Raw genomic sequence first — 18855 nt, forward strand, 5'->3', positions numbered from 1 at the left:
ATAGCAGCGGTTCTCAGCCTTAACCTGCATGAAAATCACCAGAGAGCATTCAAAAAATGCAGAAGTCTAGGCCCTGCCCCCCAAATACTGTGATTGAATTGGCCTGTGGAGTGGGAGGTGTCTATCTGTTTAAGTTTTCCAGGTGATTCTGTCGTGCAGTCAAATTTGAAAACCACTATTCTGTAACAGAGAAGTTTTAGGGGCAGGGCGCGGTGGCTCACGCTTGTAATCCCAGCACTTTGGGAGGCCGAGGCGGGCGGATCACAAGGTCAGGAGATCGAGACCACGGTGAAATCCCGTCTCTACTAAAAATACAAAAAATTAGCCGGGCGCGGTGGCGGGCGCCTGTAGTCCCAGCTACTCGGAGAGGCTGAGGCAGGAGAATGGCGTGAACCCGGGAGGCGGAGCTTGCAGTGAGCCGAGATTGCGCCACTGCACTCTAGCCTGGGCGACAGAACGAGACTCCGTCTCAAAAAAAAAAGTCAGAGAAGTTTTAGCTGGGCACATTGCTATCCAACTGAGGACTGTATTTCCCGGTTTTGGCTATAGTTTAGTTTGGCCATGTATCTGAGTTCCAGTCATGGGCTGTGAGCAGAAGTGACATATGTGACTTCCATGTTGTGACCTTAAAAAAAAGAAGCATGACCTCCCACCCGTTCCTTCTTCCTTCTTCTTGCAAGCTAGAATGTGGACACAATGGGGTAAATGGAAACAGCCACCTTGGACCAAGATGGAAGCCATGTGCTGAGAATTGCAGAGCCACAGAGAAGGAGCCTAAAGCCATCACTACACAGTCACCAGATCAACCCAGGATTGCTACCTTGTATATTATGACGTGACAGATACAAGATTCTATCTTCTTTAAGGCTTTATTGTTTCGACCTTTGTTATGGCAACCCAGTGTTTGTGCAAGAGGGCCCTCATTTCTTACTCCATTTGTTTCTGGGTTGTTTGAATGTTTTATAACATGTATAATTAGTTTTATAACTTGAAATTTATATGTAATCGGTATCTGTTTATCTATAGGTAATGATAGAGATATTTCAAAGGAAGTCCTCACTCTTAAAAAAAATAAAAGAGGCTAAAATTAGGCTGGGCATGGTGGCTCACGCCTGTAATCCCAGCACTTTGGGAGGCCAAGGTGGATGAATCACGAGGTCAGGAGTTAGAGACCCTGGCCAACGTAATTAAACCCCATCTCTACTAAAAATACAAAAATTAGTTGGGCATGGTGGCATGAGCCTGTAGTCCCAGCTACTCAGGAGGCTGAGGCAGAAGAATCACTTGAACCCAGGAGGCAGAGGTTGTGGTGAGCCGAGATCGTGCCACTGAACTGCAGCCTGGGCAACAGAGCGAGACTCCATCTCAAAAAAAAAAAAAAAAAAAGGCTAAAATTTAAAAAAGAAAAAAAAAGATACAGATATAGGTTGATATTGATGAATATGTATAAATAGAGACAGATTTTATCTGTCTTGTCTACATCTATCTGTATAGTCTATAGAGGTTTAGATAGGTAGATATAAAGTACAGTGTACCAATGACAGAGATTCCTGATTTTAGTTTTCTGATACATCAAAATATTTCCAATTATTTATACCTTCAGGCAAATTAAATTAAAGAATCTTTTTTTTTTTTTTTATTTGAGATGGAGTTTTGCTCTCGTAGCCCAGGCTGGAATGCAATGGCGTGATCTCAGCTCACTGCAACCTCCACCTCCCGGTTCAAGCGATTCTCCTGCCTCAGCCTCCCACGTACCTGGGATTACAGGCTCCTGCCACCATGCCCGCCTAATTTTTGTATTTTTAGTAGAGAAGGGGTTTTGCCATGTTGCCCAGGCTAGCCTCGAACTCCTGACCTCAGGTGATCCATCTGCCTTGGCCTCCCAAAGTGCTGGAATTACAGGCATGAGCCACCACACCCGGCCCAAAAGTCTTTATTGAGGACTGGTCATGTTAAAGAAACTAAGGTGAAGCCAGTAAGTGTGTTATTGTTTTAAAAAGTACTACATTCACTTGTGAGTAGCAAATTAATTTCGACAAAACAATATCATCTATATTTTTCATGTAATACTGTTAATCTAAATTTCATGGGTTTGAAGGTTTTTTTGTGTGCTTAACTCAGTAAAATTTGTTTTGCCCTTCCTTCCTTCCTTCCTTCCTTCCTTCCTTCCTTCCTTCCTTCCTTCCTTCCTTCCTTCCTTCCTTCCTTCCTTCTTTCCTTCCTTCCTTCCTTTCTTTCTTTCTTTCTTTCTTTCGCCCAGGCTACAATCTACTCCGCTTGCTGCTGCCCGCGCCGCGGACTGCCTGGGACTGCCGGCGCGCGCGACCACTCCCTGCCTTTTCTCCTTTCGCTGCAGGCACGCGTTCGCCATCTTGGCCACGCTGGTCGCCAGCTCCTGACGCCGAGTGCTCTGCCCGCCTCAGCCTCCCGAGGTACTGGGACTACAGACGGAGTCTCGCTCACCCAGTGCTCGGTGTTGCCCGGGCTGGAGTGCGGTGGCGTGGTCTGGCCTCGCGGCAGCCTCTGCCCCCAAGCCGCCTGCCTTGGCCTACCAGGGTGCTGGGATTGCAGCCCCTGCCCGGCCGCCGCCCCATCTGGGAGGTGGGGAGCGCCTCTGCCGGGCCGCCCCGTCTGGGAAGTGAGGAGCGCCTCTGCCCGGCCGCCCCATCTGGGAAGTGAGGAGCGCCTCTGCCCGGCCACCCACCGTCTGGGAAGTGAGGAGCGCCTCTGCCCGGCCGCCCCGTCTGGGAAGTGAGGAGCACCTCTGCCCGGCCGCCCCGTCTGGGAAGTGAGGAGCGCCTCTGCCCGGCCACCCATCATCTGGGAAGTGAGGAGTGCCTCTGCCCGGCCGCCCCGTCCGGGAAGAAGTGAGGAGCGCCTCTGCCCGGCCGCCCCGTCCGGGAAGAAGTGAGGAGCGCCTCTGCCCGGCCGCCCCGTCCGGGAAGAAGTGAGGAGCGCCTCTGCCCGGCCGCCCCATCTGGGAGGTGAGGAGCGCCTCTGCCCGGCCACCCATCGTCTGGGAAGTGAGGAGCGCCTCTGCCCGGCCACCCACCGTCTGGGAAGTGAGGAGCGCCTCTGCCCGGCCGCCCCGTCTGGGAAGTGAGGAGCGCCTCTGCCCGGCCGCCCCGTCTGGGAAGTGAGGAGCGCCTCTGCCCGGCCACCCATCGTCTGGGAAATGAGCAGCGCCTCTGCCCGGCCGCCCCGTCTGGGAAGAAGTGAGGAGCGCCTCTGCCCGGCCGCCCCGTCCGGGAAGAAGTGAGGAGCGCCTCTGCCCGGCCGCCCCGTCCGGGAAGAAGTGAGGAGCGCCTCTTCCCGGCCGCCCCGTCCGGGAAGAAGTGAGGAGCGCCTCTGCCCGGGCGCCCCATCTGGGAAGAAGTGAGGAGCGCCTCTGCCCGGCCGCCCCATCTGGGAGGTGAGGAGCGCCTCTGCCCGGCCACCCATCGTCTGGGAAGTGAGGAGCGCCTCTGCCCGGCCGCCCCGTCCGGGAAGAAGTGAGGAGTGCCTCTGCCCGGCCACCCATCGTCTGGGAAGTGAGGAGCGCCTCTGCCCGGCCACCTATCGTCTGGGAAGAAGTGAGGAGCGTCTCTGCCTGGCCGCCCCGTCTGGGAAGTGAGGAGTTCCTCTGCCCGGCCGCCCCGTGTCTGGGTAGAAGTGAGGAGCTCCTCTGCCTGGCCGCTCCGTCTGGGAGGTCTACCACGGAGGCCAGAAGCAATGTGGGGGCTGGACGTGGTGGCTCACGCCTGTGGTCCCGGCACTCTGGGGGGCGAGGCGGGTTGATCACTTCGGGCTAGGAGTTCAAGACCAGTCTGGCCAACTTGGCGAAACATGAAGAATACAACAGACAAACCAACCAACCAACTCAGTGACAACAAAACAGGTCTACCCTGGAGTCATACTCTAATTTTTTCTATTTTCCTCCCTTTCTGATCCTTTATCCCACTTTCTTTTTCTTCCTCTTCCTTCTCCCTCTTCTTTTTCAAATAGAGGATTGAGTTATTATCACTGATCCATATAAAGTCCCTCTCTCATTTATTTTAACTCCCACCCCCCATTTCTATTCCCCAACTTCCCATGTGCAACCTTCCTAATATGTTTGATACGCATCTTTTTGTTTGTATGTATTTTTAGAAAATGTTTATTGTTTTTGTATGCAAAAAAAATTAATAAAAAAAAAAAGAAAAAGAAAAGAAAAAAAGATTTGTTTTGCTTTATATGTATACAAGCTTTAAGGAAAAGAAAGTTAATTAATTAATTAATTGTTTTTGAGACAGGGTCTCATTCTGTCACCCAGGCTGGAGTAAAGTGGAAAGATCTCAGTTGACTGCAACTTCCACCTCCTGGTCTCAAGAGAGCCTCAGCCTCTCAAGTAGCTGGGACCACAGATGTGCCCTGCCACACCTAGCTGATTTTTTTGTAGAGACAGGGTTTTGCCATGTTGGCCAGGCTGGTCTTGAATTCCTGGGTTCAAGTGATCTGCCTGCCTCAGCCTCCCAAAACGCTGGGATTACAGGAGTGAGCCACAGCACCTGGTTGGGAAAATAAATTTAAATTGGAGTTTTATATTTGTACATTTTCAGTATCTTTAATGTAAAATTTTTGCTTATATTTATTTATAATAAAATAGGTCTCGGCCAGGCACGGTGGCTTACGCCTGTAATCCCAAAACTTTGGGAGGCTGAGGTGGGCGGATCATGAGGTCAGAAGATCGAGACCATCCTGGCTAACATGGTGCAACCCCATCTCTACTAAAAATACAAAAAATTAGCCGGGTGTGGTGCCGGGCACCTGTAGTCCCAGCTACTCGGGTGACTGAGGCAGAAGAATGGTGTGAACCCAGGAGGCAGAGGTTGCAGTGAGCCGAGATTGTGTCACTGCACACCAGCCTAGGCGACAGAGTGAGACTCCAAGTCAATTAAAAAAAAAAAAAAAAAGGTCTCAACCAAGGAGTTATGAGAATTTAGTTCCTTTAAAAGTTATCAGTACAAACACAGTTTTGAGAAACTCTGCTTTTGAGGGAGATTCCCCCAAATTAAACAACCGAGTGAGGTCATGGAATAATATAGACTCAGGGTCAGAACAAGGTTACAGTCTCAGCTTTCCCACGACATGTCTTTGTGATCTTGAGCCAGTCTTTTCCACTCTCTAGGTTCAGTATCTTTACTGGCAAGTGAGAATGTTGGAACCTATGATATTTACAGATCATTCCAGCCCTGCCCTTCTGAGATCCTGGATTAGTCAATATGGGGTGAATTGCAAAACATTTGTGAAAAAACCTCTTAAGTCCAAGTATCACATTGCCCCCTTCTGGACCTTTGTAGTATCCACATGGATGAGATTAATAAAACCCATAAAAATAATAAAAACCCATAATAAATAATAAATTTTAAAAAACCCATAATAAACCCTAGATGGACTTGTGAAATAGCATAGCCCGATTCCCTTTCTCCCCTCAGACAACCTAGAAAGTCATATTTGAAGGTGCTCTACTAGAAGTGTTAGAGGACAACCCAGGAAAGGAAAAAGGGCAAAGGGTAGCAAAGGAGTGGGAAACACAGGGATATGGAAGACGGGTTGGATTCGAGAGAGTTTTACACAGTTCTATCTCCAGCTATTCCCCCAGTATAAGAAATATTGTTAGCTATCTATTATCAAGTGCTTACTATGTGCCAAGAACCAATTCTTTTATTTTTTTATTTTTATTTTATTATTTTTTTTCTTTTGAGACAGAGTCTCGCTCTGTCTCCAGGCTGGAGTGCAATGGCATGATCTCGGCTCACCGCAAACTCCGCCTCCCAGGTTCAAGCGATTCTCCTGCCTCTGCCACCCGAGTAGCTGGGATTACCGGCATGCGCCACCATGCCGAGCTAATTTTGTATTTTTAGTAGAGACAGGGTTTCTCCATGTTGGTCAGGCTGGTCTTGAACTCCTGACCTCAGGTGATCTGCCTTCCTCAGCCTCTCAAAGTGCTGGGATTACAGGCATTAGCCACTGCGCCCGGTGAACCAATTATTTTAAAATCCTCCCAGCAACTCTTCCAGCTAGGCACGGATTATCTGTGCCCCAAATGGAACCTGCTTGTTCTCACAATCTTGACCCTTTTCCACTCTGTCCAAGTCATCCCCATACTGTGAGGACGGCTCCTGCCCCCACTGCCTTCTAGACGCCTCCTTTGACTACTTCAGAGTACTTTGACTACCACACTCACATTTCCCTCTGCTACTATCCTGTGCCACTTGAGATCTGTATCCCATAATCTGGTCCTTGACTTCATATCTTTCTAGCTCATTTGTGTGAGTTAAGCCTCCTCACAAGCTATCCTTGAGAGCAGGGTCCATGCACTGAGGGGTTCATCCACCAGCTCTACCTGCCATCACACGCATCATGCTGAGTGCATTATACTTGACACTCAGAAGATGACTCTATCTTCACCATGTCCTCCATCTAGTTCCTCTTTAGGAAAAACTACTGTCCTTTGGGGAGTAATCTCTCATATTTACTTTAAAGTATGAGAACTAAACTTCCGATTTTCTTCCCCAGACTTTTTCCTCTCACAGTTTTCCCCATATTGGTTAAATGGCAAGACATCCTTCTAGCTGAAGCAAAACATCCTCACTCCTCTTTCTCTCTCATACCCTAATCTGTCAGCAAATCCCATTGGCTCTACCTTCAAAATATTTCCAGAACACAGTCATTGACCATCAAGTATAAGCCACTACTGGCTTTTGATCCTGTTACAGTTACAGCCTCTGTCCTTGCCTGCCTCCTGCCCACCTTTAACAGGGTTTGTTTCAAACAAAGCATCCAGAAAGATCCTTCTAAAAATATCAAATCATGTCACTTCTCTACTCAAAACCCTTTGATGGCTTCCCATCTCACTTAGAGTAAAAGCTAAAACCCTTAAAAGGGCATTCAAGGCCCTACCCAATATGGTCCCCATCCTTCCTAAAGTTATTCTCAATCACACCCTTGAAACTACACCCCAGCCATGCTGGTCTCCTCCACTCTTACTTGAAGGCACCAGGCGTGCTCCTACCTTCTGCAAATTGCTACTCTTCCTTTAAGACTCATTTCAGTGATACTTCTTTCAGGAATCTTCCCTCACCGACCCACTCACCATAAACCATGTAGAGTTCTCTTTTGTACTTCCAGCACCTGCAGTTAACATTGTGATTTTCTCCACAACTTTGTACAGTTATGACTTTTATATCAGGCTGTCTCTCTTGTCAGGTTGTCAGCCTCTTAAGGGTGGTGACCCTTTTTGACTTTGTTTTTTTTTTTTTTTTTTTTTTTTTGAGACGGAGTCTCGCTTTGTCACCCAGGCTGGAGTGCAGTGGCGCAATCTCGGCTCACTGCAAGCTCCGCCTCCCGGGTTCACGCCATTCTCCTGCCTCAGCCTCTCCGAGTAGCTGGGACTACAGGCGCCCGCCACCACGCCCGGCTAATTTTTTGTATTTTTAGTAGAGACGGGGTTTCACCGTGGTCTCGATCTCCTGACCTCGTGATCCGCCCGCCTCGGCCTCCCAAAGTGCTGGGATTACAAGCGTGAGCCACCGCGCCCGGCCCCTTTTTGACTTTGAAGACAAATAAGGAAGCAAATACTACGAAGACAACAAGCAGTTTTCTGGCCATCACAGAGAGGTTATATATGCTACTGAAATGAATGGCAGAAGCACATCCTGGGATGTGAATGGAAGCCTGGTGCCTCTTGAGTGGCTTCATTGGCTTCACTGTATGACTGAAGATCCTCCTATAAAATCACCTATTGCTAGTAAATTTATTTGGACAAGCCATAAATTCATTGTGAGTAGCACCCCAGAATATGTACTTTATTCAACCACTAGAAAGATTCAGGAGAAGTTCCCACCTTCAAAACCTTCAAGTAAAGACAATGAAACATAATTTAAGCATGCAAAACATGGGACTTTTCATGAAACTGCATAAAATTTTACTGCTTACGAGTAACTTAATTGAAATTGTTCAACTTAAAAAAAAAGAAAATAACTTTTTTTTTTTCTTTTTTTGAGACGGAGTCTCGCTCTGTCGCCCAAGCTGGAGTGCAGTGGCGCAATCTCGGCTCACTGCAAGCTCCGCCTCCTGGGTTCATGCCATTCTCCTGCCTCAGCCTCTCCAAGTAGCTGGGACTACAGGCGCCCGCCACCACGCCCGGCTAATTTTTTTGTATTTTTAGTAGAGACGGGGTTTCACCGTGGTCTCGATCACCTGACCTCGTGATCTGCCCGCCTCGACCTCCCAAAGTGCTGGGATTACAAGCGTGAGCCACAGTGCCCGGCCCAGAAAATAACTTTTATCTGAGGAATGCAAGTCCTTTTAATTGTTAGGTCCAGAGAGATATCAAAATAAGACAGTAATCACGCCTTTTTGAGCTATGTAGTTATCTCTTTTTTTTTTTTTTTTGGAAAGAGGGTCTCGTTCTGTTGCCCAGGATGGAGTGTATTGGTGCAATATGCAATCATCTCTTGACACTGCTTGCTATTGCCACAATTAGCTAAAAACTAAACTAATAATTCCACACTGGCCACTATAACCCTGACACTGTAGCTTAAGAATATATAGTCAATCGCTAATCAATGTTATGTCTGTAAATGAATGAGAATTCCTGGAAAACAACTTTGTATCAGCCCACTCTTTTTGTATCTGTCCGCCTTTTAAAAATCCACTTGTGGCCAGGTGCGATGGCTTAGGCCTGTAATCCTGGCACTTTGGGAGGCCAAGGCAGGTGGATCACAAGGTCAGAGGTTCAAGACCAGCCTGGCCAAGATGGTGAAATCCCATCTCTACTAAAAATACAAAAATTAGCTGGGTGTGATGGTGGACGCCTGTAATCCCAGCTACTCAGGAGGCTGAGGCAGAGAATTGCTTGAACCCGGGAGGCGGAGGTTGCAGCGAGCCAAGATTGTGCCACTGCCCCCAAGCCTGGGTGACAAGAGTGAGAAGCTGTCTCAAAAAAAAAAAAAAATTCACTTGTTATTGCTGTTAATCAGAATGTATTTTCAGGGCAACTTGAATCTGTGCTCTCAAGTTGTAATCCTTAAACTTGACCCAAATGAACCCTCTACTTATATTAATTTTGTCTCAGCTTCTTCCTTTTAGGTCAACAAACCAATCCTTCAGTTACTGAGGGACAACTGTACATTCTGTGTTTCTGCTAAGGAAATTGACTGGAACGGACCTTATAGTTCTACAGTAAAACAAATCTTTTTTTTTTTTTTTTTTTTTTTTTGAGACGAGGTTTTTGCTCTTGTTGCCCAGGCTGGAGTGCAATGGCACGATCTCAGCTCACTGCCACCTCTGCCTCCCGGGTTCAAGCGATTCTCCTGCCTCAGCCTAACAAATCTTAATTGTACAAATGAATTGTACTTCAGGGGTCCAAGCAACACAGGTAGATTATGGGGCACTTCGATTGGGGGTGTTAGGGGCGAGGGGACAGTGCATAGGTTCTTGTATTCAGTGATGAAAATAAAGTAATATATTCAAGCTTTCTACTGTATCTTTCTAATCAATGGATTTTTTTTTTAAGCCTCAGAAAGAATCTTTCATGATGCTGCTATTTTTGCACAATAAAATCAACTAGGGACAGTCTTTAATTAGTGTTTTAAAAGGCTCATACATTTACATTAGAAACATCACCTTTGATGCCTTTGATTCCTGAGCCCATTGATCTGCCAAAGCGTTGAAATCTGAGGCAGGAATTCATTTATGTCAACCTAATTTGAAACAAAAGCAGCTGCTTTCCTGCCCTCTGAATTATCCATCTAGGGGCTCAAAGGTTTCCCACCTATCAGATTTTCTTCTCTGTTATGGTAACCTCTGGAGTGAAGCTGATTTTTCAAAGGCAGAAAACAGCTCTTTGCCATGGTAATCATTTAACAAAAGGAAAGTAACATTAATAAGAAGAGAGTTGTTGGTTCTTAATAGCTCAAGCTGTATGATAGATATGTACATACATGGCTGTTACTATGAAAATGTCCAGGTAGCAAGGCAACATGGAAAATGAGATATCCAAAATTTTATTGAAATTTAGAGGATAATCTCAATGAACTATTCTGGCCCTTAATAATAATTATTATGTCAATAACAGCTAGCTCTTATATAACACATTTTATGTGGTAGGCATTATTCTAGATACTGTATGTGTATTAACTATTTAATCCTTACAAGAATTTTAGAAGGTAGGTGCTAATATATCAGGTTTACAGAACAGGGAGCTTTAGTCAGCACAGGGAGATGCTATCAGGTGACTCTCCCCAGCTGGGATTCAAGCCCAGGCAGGGAGGCCCCAGCCTCAGGGTTCTTAAGCACCACTATGTGCTATATAGTTATTTCCTGAATGTTTTTATAACAACCTAACTTTTTTTTTTTTTTTGAGATGGAGTCTCGCTCTGTTGCCAAGGCTGGAGTGCAGTAGCACGATCTCAGTTCACTGCAACCTCCGCCTCCCAAGTTCAAGCGATTCTCCTGCCTCAGCCTCTTGAGTAGCTGGGATTACAGGCATGCACCACCACGCCAGGCTAATTTTTGTATCTTTAGTAGAGATGGGGTTTCACCGTGTTGGTCAGGCTGGTCTCAAACTCCTGACCTCGTGATCTGCCCACCTCGGCCTCCCAAAGTTCTGGGATTACAGGTGTGAGCCACTGTGCCCAGCACAACCTAACATTTTTTTAATGTCCAGGATTTAATACTTGGTATAAGGTAAGCTGAACACTTTGTTATATGCTGTCTCTAGCCTGGTAAAAAGCAGGCTTTCTTTTTTCTTTTTTTTTTAAAGGACAGGGTCACTCTGTAGCCCAGGTTGGAGTACAGTAGCAAGATCATAGTTCACTGCAGCCTTGAACTCCTGGGCTAAAGTGATCCTTCGGTCTCAGCCTCCCAAGTAGCTGGGACTAAAGGCATTCGCCACCATGCTCGGCTAATTATTTTTCTTCATTTTTTGTAGAGATGGGGTCCCCCTATGTTGCCCAGTATTGACTTTGACTCTTGGGCTCAAGCAATCCTCCCACTGCGGCCTCCCAAAGTGCTAAGATTACAGGTGTGAGCCACACCTGGCCCAAAGTAGGCTTTTGATAAATGTTTCAGGGGTGAATGAATGAGTAAATAAATGTGGAATACCACAGGTTTTCTCTCAGTTGCCTTAGTCTATCACTAATAGTTTTCGTCTCTCTCTTCTCACTGCCCACCCAGCAACCTACCAGTTTGATTATTATAAATTCATCCTGTCTTTCCTCTGCTCTGTCTTAAACCATAAGATTGTATTTCTTATTCTTCAGTGATTGGGCATCCTGCTCAGAATTCACAAAGGCAGCTGACAATACCCTGGGGGAATGTGGGACATAAGGCAAGGCCAGAATAACTTTTTCACAAACGAAATAGATGGCCTCAGTACCCCAGAAGCAGCACCACTGTAGAGCCATAATAGACACTGAGATGAGCCAGAGGTCGTGTCTGTCCACTTGGAAAGCAAAGGGACTGAAACTCTCATGCCTCCTCCTCCAAGATCTGCACTAACCACAGAATGCTTCATCCGTTTATTCAACATTTACTGAGCATCTACTACATGCCAAGCACTGTGCTGGACATAAAATGCATAAGACATAGTTCCTGTCCTCAAGGAGCTACTTGTATCTGTTAAGATTAGCCTAAAGCTGCCTGCTTAAATATTCTAAGTTCAGCCTATTGGTTTCTCTGTAATAGTAAACTGTAACCTAACTAAATGCATAAACAGATTAACCTACCCTTGTGCCAGTCATCAAGTTTCAACCAATGAAAGGCAGCCAACTGTTCAAACTGTGTTCAAACAGGGCAAACGCTGAGCTATAACCAATCCGGCTGTTTCTGTACCTCACTTCCATTTTCTGTGCATCACTTTCCTTTTTCTATTCATAAATCTTCTTTGACCGCACAGCTGCCCTGGAGCCTCTCTGAACCTGTTCTGATTCAGGGGCTACCCAATTGGAGAATCGGTCTTTGCTCAATTAAACTCTTTAAATTTAATTCGTCTAACGTTTTTCTTTTCTTTTCTATCTTTTTCCTTTCCTTTTCTTTTTTTTTTTTTTTTTTTTTTGAGACAGTCTCACTTGTCACCCAGGCTGGAGTGCAGTGGCGCAATCTTGGCTTACTGCAACCTCTGCCTCCCAGGTTCAACAATTCTCGTGCCTCAGCCTCCTGAGTAGCTGGAATTACAGGTATGCACTACCACACCCAGCTCAGGTTTCACTATGCTGGCCAAGCTGGTCTCAAACTCCTGACGTCAAGTGATCAGCCCACCTCGGCCTCTGAAAGTGCTGGGATTACAAGCATGAGCCACAGCACCCAGCCTAAGGTTTTTCTTTTGATAAATCAGAAAGGCACTCTTTTCTCTCTGCCCCAACAGCACCACAACCCACTTAACAGTATTCTTTTAATCTCTTCCTTATTTATCTCCACACCTTATTGGGACTCGCTGGGAGTTCATTTATTAATGTCTATATGGAGATCATCATTCATTAATTTGTGTATCAAGTGAGCACCCATATGTGGCAGACACTGTTCTAGGAGAGGGGATGTCATGAGGGCAGAGCAGAGAGCATCTCTGCACTCTTGGGGCTTATCATGACCACCCTATGCTTACAGCCTTCTCTCATGACCCCCCTATGCTTACTACCTTTTTCTCTCAGCTTCTTCAAAGCACTTAACGTTATATAAAGTAATCATTATAACCATGTGTCATATTTTTAACATATACAGATGTAATACATATAACAATAATGGCATAATGAAGGAAAGGAGGAAATGGAGCTACAAAGGAATGAAGTTCTGGATCTCACTGAAATGAAGTTAGTATAAATCTAAACTAGGTTTTGATTAAGTTAAAATTTATATTGTATGCCTTAGAGCAAATGTTAAGAAAATAAAAATATATAACTACAAAATAATTAAAGAGAGCCACCGTGGGCCAGGCACAGTAGCTCACGCCTGTAATCCCAGCACTTTGGGAGGCCGAGGCGGGCGGATCACCTGAGGCCAGGAGTTTGCGATCAGCCTGGCCAATGAAACTCTTTCTCTATTAAATATACAAAAATTAGCCGGTCGTGGTGGTGCACGCCTGTAATCTCAGCTACTCGGGATGCTAAGGCAGGAGAATCGTTTGAATCTGGGAGGTGAAGGTTGCAGTGTGCCGAGATGGTGCCACTGCACTACAGCCTGGGTGAGACTCCATCTCAAAAAAAAAAAAAAAAAAAGATATCCACATGCAGAAGAATAAAGTTAGACCTTTACCTTAGACCATAAACAAAATTTAATTCAAGATGCATTAAAGATCTAAATGTAAGAGCTAAAGATATAAAACTCTTAGATGAAAACGTAGGCATAAAGCTGCGCAACCTTGGATTAGGCAATTGTTTCTTAGATATGAAACCAAAAATACAAAAATATAAGCGATAAAAGAAAAAATACATAAACTGGGCATTATCAAAATTTAAAAATTGTATGCACCAAAGGACACAATTGGCTGGGGCACGGTGGCTCACGCCTGTAATCCCAACACTTTGGGAGGCCGAGGGGGGCGGATCACGAGGTCAGGAGTTCAAGACTAGCCTGGCCAACATAGTGAAACCCTGTCTCTACTAAAAATACAAAAATTAGCCGGGTGCGGTAGCATGTGCCTGTAGTCCCAGCTACTCAGGGGGCTGAGGCAGGAGAATCGCTTGAACCCAGGGGGCGGAGGTTGCAGTGAGCCAAGACTGCACCATTGCGCTCCAGCCTGTGGGCGACGGAGCCAGACTCCATCTCAAAAAAAAAAAAAAAAAGACACAATCAAGAAAGTGTAAAGATAATTCACAGAGCTTGTATTTGTATATGGAATCTGTAAGTAACACAACTCAATAATTGTTTTAATATGACCTGATATCATTTGGATATTTGTCCCCTCCAAATCTCATGTTGAAATTTGATCCCCAGGACAGGTACGGTGGCTCACACCAGCAATCTCAGCACTTTGGGAGGCTGCGGTGGGAGCATCACTTGAGCCCAGGAGTTTGAGACCAGCCTGTGCATCATAGTGAGACACTGTCTCTACAAATAAAATTTTTAGAATTAGGTGTGGTGGTTCATGCCTTGTATTAGTCCTTTCTCATGCTACTAATAAAGACATACCTGAGACTGGGTAATTTATAAAGGAAAGAGGTTTAATAATTCATGGTTCCACAGGGCTGGGGAGGCCTCAGGAAACTTATAATCATGGCAGAAGGTGAAGCGAACATGTCCTCCTTCACGTGATAGCAGCAAGGAGAAGTGCTGAGCAAAAGCAGGAAAAGCCCCTTATAAAAGCAACAGATCGCATGAGAACTCACTCAGTATCACAAGAACGGATGGGGGAAACTGCCCCCATGATTCAATTATCTCTGCCTGGCCTCTCCCATGACACATGGGGATTATGGAAACTACAATTCGAGATGAGATTTGGGTGGGGACACAGCCAAACCATATCATTCCTGTAGTCTCAGCTCATGGGGGATGGAGTGAGGGCACTGAGGTGGCAGGATCTCTTGAGTTGAGAAGTTGAGGCTGCAGTGAATGTGACTGTGCCACTGCACTAGGGCTTGGGAGACAGAACGAGACTCTGTCACGAAAAAAAAAAGAAAGAAAGTAAAGAAAAAAAAATTTGATCCTCAGTTTTGAAGGAGGTGGGACCCAATGGGAGATGTTTGGGTCATGGGGAAGGATCCCTCATGAATTGCTTCATGTCCCCTGTGTTAGCGAGTGAGTTCGCTCTGTTAGTTCACAGATTGCTGGTTGTTCTAAAGAGCATGGCACCTCCTCCTCTCTCTTTCACTCCCTCTCTCGCCATGTGCCACATTGGCTCCTCTTGCCTTCCACCATGAATGCAAACTTCCTGAGGCCTCACCAAAAGCTGAGCAGATGATGGTACCATGCTTCTTGTATAGCTGGCAGAATTGAGAGCCAAATAGGTCTCTTTATAAATTATCCAGTCTCAGGTATTCCTTTATAGCAATGCAAAACATACTAATATATCACCCAATTAAAAATAGACAGAGGAGGCCGGGCATGGTGGCTCACGCCTGTAATCTCAGCACTTTGGGAGGCCGAGGCAGGCAGATCACTTGAGGTCAGGAGTTCAGGACCAGCCTGGCCAACATGGTGAAACCCTATCTCTACTAAAAATACAAAAATTAGCCGGGCATGGCGGTGGGTGCCTACAATCCCAGCTACTCAGGAGGCTGAGGCAGGAGAATCACTTGAACCCAGGAGATGGAGGTTGCAGTGAGCTCAGATCGAGCCACTGCACTCCAGCCTGGGTGACAGAGTGAGACTCAGTCTCAAAAAAAGAAAAATAGAGGTCTGGGCATGGAGGCTCACACCTATAATCCCAGCACTTTGGGAGGCCGAGGTGGGTGGATCACCTGAAGTGAGGAGTTCGAGACCAGCCTGGCCAAAATGGTGAAATGCTGTCTCCACTAAAAACACAAAAATTAGCCAGGCATGGTGGCACACACCTGTAATCCCAGGTACTCGGGAGGCTGAGGCAGGAGAATTTCTTAAACTCGGGCAGAGGTTGCAGTGAGCCAAGATAGTGCCACTGCACTCCAGCCTGGGTGACAGAGCAAAACTCCATCTCAAAAAAAAAAAAAAAACAAAAATAGACAGAAGATCTGAATACACATTTCTCCAAAGAAGATATACAAATGGCCAATAAGCACATTAAAGGATGTTCAACATCATTATCCATCAGGTAATGCAAAACCACAATCAGATACCACTTCATACCTGCTAGAATAAAGAAGATAATTAATAACAAGTGTTGGCAAGGGTGTGAAGAAACTGGAACCCTAATATGCTGCTGGTTGGAATGTAATATGGTGCAGGACTTTTTTTTTTTTTTTTTTTGCATGTCCACACAAAAACTTGTACATGAGTGCTCATAGAAGCTTTATTTATAGTAGCCAAAAAGTAGAAACAATCCAATATTCATCTACTGATGAATGGATAAATACATGTAGTAATCCATACAATGGAATACTATTCAGTAATAAACAGAAATGAAGTACTGATACATACTACAACATGAACGACTCTTGAAAACATTACATTAAGTGAAAGAAACCGGTCACAAAGGACCACATTGTATGATTCCATTTACATGAAATGTTCTGAAGAGGCAAATTTATAAAGACAGAAAGTAGATTCATGGTTGACTGGAGTATGAGGGGAGAGACTGGTAAAGCTGGCTAAGCAAAGCAGGGTTTCTTTTTAGGGTAATGAAAATGTTCTAAAATTGATTGTGGTGGTGTATGCACAACTCTCTGAATATGTAAAACTATTGAGTTGTATACTTTAAATGAGTGAATTGTATGGTATCTGAATTATATCTCAATAAAGCTGTTAAAATAACTAAAGGAATTAAAATGTCACACTAGAAAATATTCACTTCATGCAAACCATCCAGCCAGCTGCTCCCAAAATCCTTTTCCTACCTTGACCACATTTTTGGATTAAATATAACTTCTGATTCCAGACCATTTATGTTCTCTTTCTGTCATTCCCATCTCTGCCCACATTTTCCAGCCAGCTTACATTCTCAACAACTATCTCCATTTTCATACCTTTATTTAGATCCTGCCTACTGGTCTTTGCTCAAACTGTCCAAAATATAAAGACTTATACAATCGGGGAAGGCAAGAAATTGAAGACACCTCAGTGCTTCTCTCCTCCTTACCTCCTCACTTCATGGATTAGGAGAAAAAGGACAAAAAGGTTACATGATTTGTCCACAGTTACCAAAATACTTCTTGCTCACCTCTTCCAAAAAGCCTTCATGCACTAAATGCCAATATTTCTGTATCTTTTTACTCAAGCTCTGATACCTTTCTTTATTGCACTACCAAAAGATATGAAATGCACTCATCTTAAGAGATTAACATTTAAATGCATATCCTGCATCTCAGAGAAAAAAGGCAGCCTTTTGTGTTCATGGTCATCGCATCTGATTTCTCTCCTGATACAGCTTTTCTTTCCTCAATTATCATGAATGACAGTTCAGAATTCATAGGGGGCTCACTTAGTACCAGCCCTGAGCAAACACAGAGTCAGACTCACCAGTTTCCATTTCCTCAACTCACTTCAAGAAAACCATGCCTGGGGTCTTCAGAAAAAGCCTTATTTAGTCCATACAAAACAATACTACATTTTAAAATGCTGCTCAGGAAATAAAACGGCAATAAAGGATATTTACATTTGTTTATAGGTATATACCTATATGTACACCAAGATCAAAAGAATGAGTTGGTTTTTTCAAATCAAATAAATATTCATCATGATAGGAAACAGAAAAGCCTCTTGGGAGTGCCTCCCTCCCCAGTGATATATTTCCCGGGGAGCCAGGAAAACCATAAATTACGTAGTATCTGCAGTCATTCTGGACTTTACAGGAAGATAAAATATGTCAAATCCAAACTGGCCCTACATCTGAAAGGAGCACAGTAATAATAACGTAAATCCACTAAAGAACAAGAATCCTGAAGTCAAAGCTCATGCAGGTCTACTTGGCTTGGGAAAGCAAAGCAAACTGCTTGTTAAAAGGAAAAGATGGGACCAGGCACGGTGGCTCATGCCTGTAATCCCAGCACTTTGGGAGGCCCAAGTGGGCAGATCACTTGAGGTCAGGGATTGGAGACTAGTCAGGCCAACATGGCAAAACATCATCTCTACTAAACATACAAAAATTAGCTGGGCGTGGTGGCGCGTGCCTGTAATTCCAGCTACTCAGGAGGATGAGGCAGGAGAATCACCTGAGCCCAGGAGGCAGGGGCTGCGTGAGCCGAGATTGCACCACTACACTCCAGCCTGGGCAACAGAGCCAGATTCCATCCCGAAAAACGAAAAAAAGATGGGCCTTTTGCTGGCTAAGCCTTTACTACTCCAAGAACTGCTGGGCCCAGGAGGCATCCACACAGAAGACCTTCATCCTTCATGAGTGATGAAGAGAAAGGCAAATGTAATTAGGCACACTTCCCTCCCCAGAGCGGGAACTGATGTGCAGCTGATTGAAGAAGTGATTACACAATGTTGGAGAGGCATTTAAGTGTTGCTCACCAGGGAGCCAGAGGGCTTTGGGAGCCAGTTCTGAGAATTACACACTGTTCCATAGTACTTGCTAATTGACCCGGTATTTTTGGCTGAAAACATTTCCCCAAGGAGGTAAGTGAAAGCAGATAATGAGGACCTGTCATCTCACAGGGCAGCTTATGAGCAAAGCTTGAGCTCTAGAGACTGGACATTATTTAAATGCAGAAAACTACAAAAAGATCACAGCCTGAACATAAATAATATTCAGAAGTATGCATGGAGAAGGTTTCTGATTCTCAGTTCACATCTACCCCCACCTCTGTACAACTTCAGCTTGAAATTTAAGAATTATTTATAAGTGTGAAGATAAGGAGGGTGTAAGTTAAATAACCATGAAGTCCACAAAATGGGCACATTTCTGAGAGCTTCATGATAGTCACTATTCATGTAATTGGACATCTATTCATAAATAAGGAAAGATACTTGCAAAGTTCAAGAAAAGTTCTGCACAAATGAAGGCCCAGTTGTTGCCAGGAAGGAGGGAAATGAAATTGGGGTAGAAATGGAGAATTCAAATTCTTTCAAGTTTACCATGTATACTTCTGGGTGTGTTTTTATTGTTGATGATGATATTGTTTTGCCTACTTATAATTACAACACAGATTTTCTTGGTTTAAGGGCTAAAAATATGCATATATTTCTACTGTGATCTGGGAATGTGGCCTCTCTCTGATAACCATGTATGTAAAAGTAAATCCTCCCTGATACAGTCAACTG

The 18855-nt window shown here is 44.9% G+C and overlaps 1 protein-coding gene across 3 annotated transcripts in view; it reads right to left on the minus strand.

Moving 5' to 3' along the window:
* NIM1K (NIM1 serine/threonine protein kinase) overlaps nt 1-18855 on the minus strand; it is an 89243-nt gene that overhangs the window by 47580 nt on the left and 22808 nt on the right. The window lies entirely within an intron of this gene.

The sequence above is a fragment of the Symphalangus syndactylus genome, chromosome 16, assembly GCF_028878055.3.
Source record: "Symphalangus syndactylus isolate Jambi chromosome 16, NHGRI_mSymSyn1-v2.1_pri, whole genome shotgun sequence".
Classification (NCBI taxonomy): domain Eukaryota; kingdom Metazoa; phylum Chordata; class Mammalia; order Primates; family Hylobatidae; genus Symphalangus; species Symphalangus syndactylus.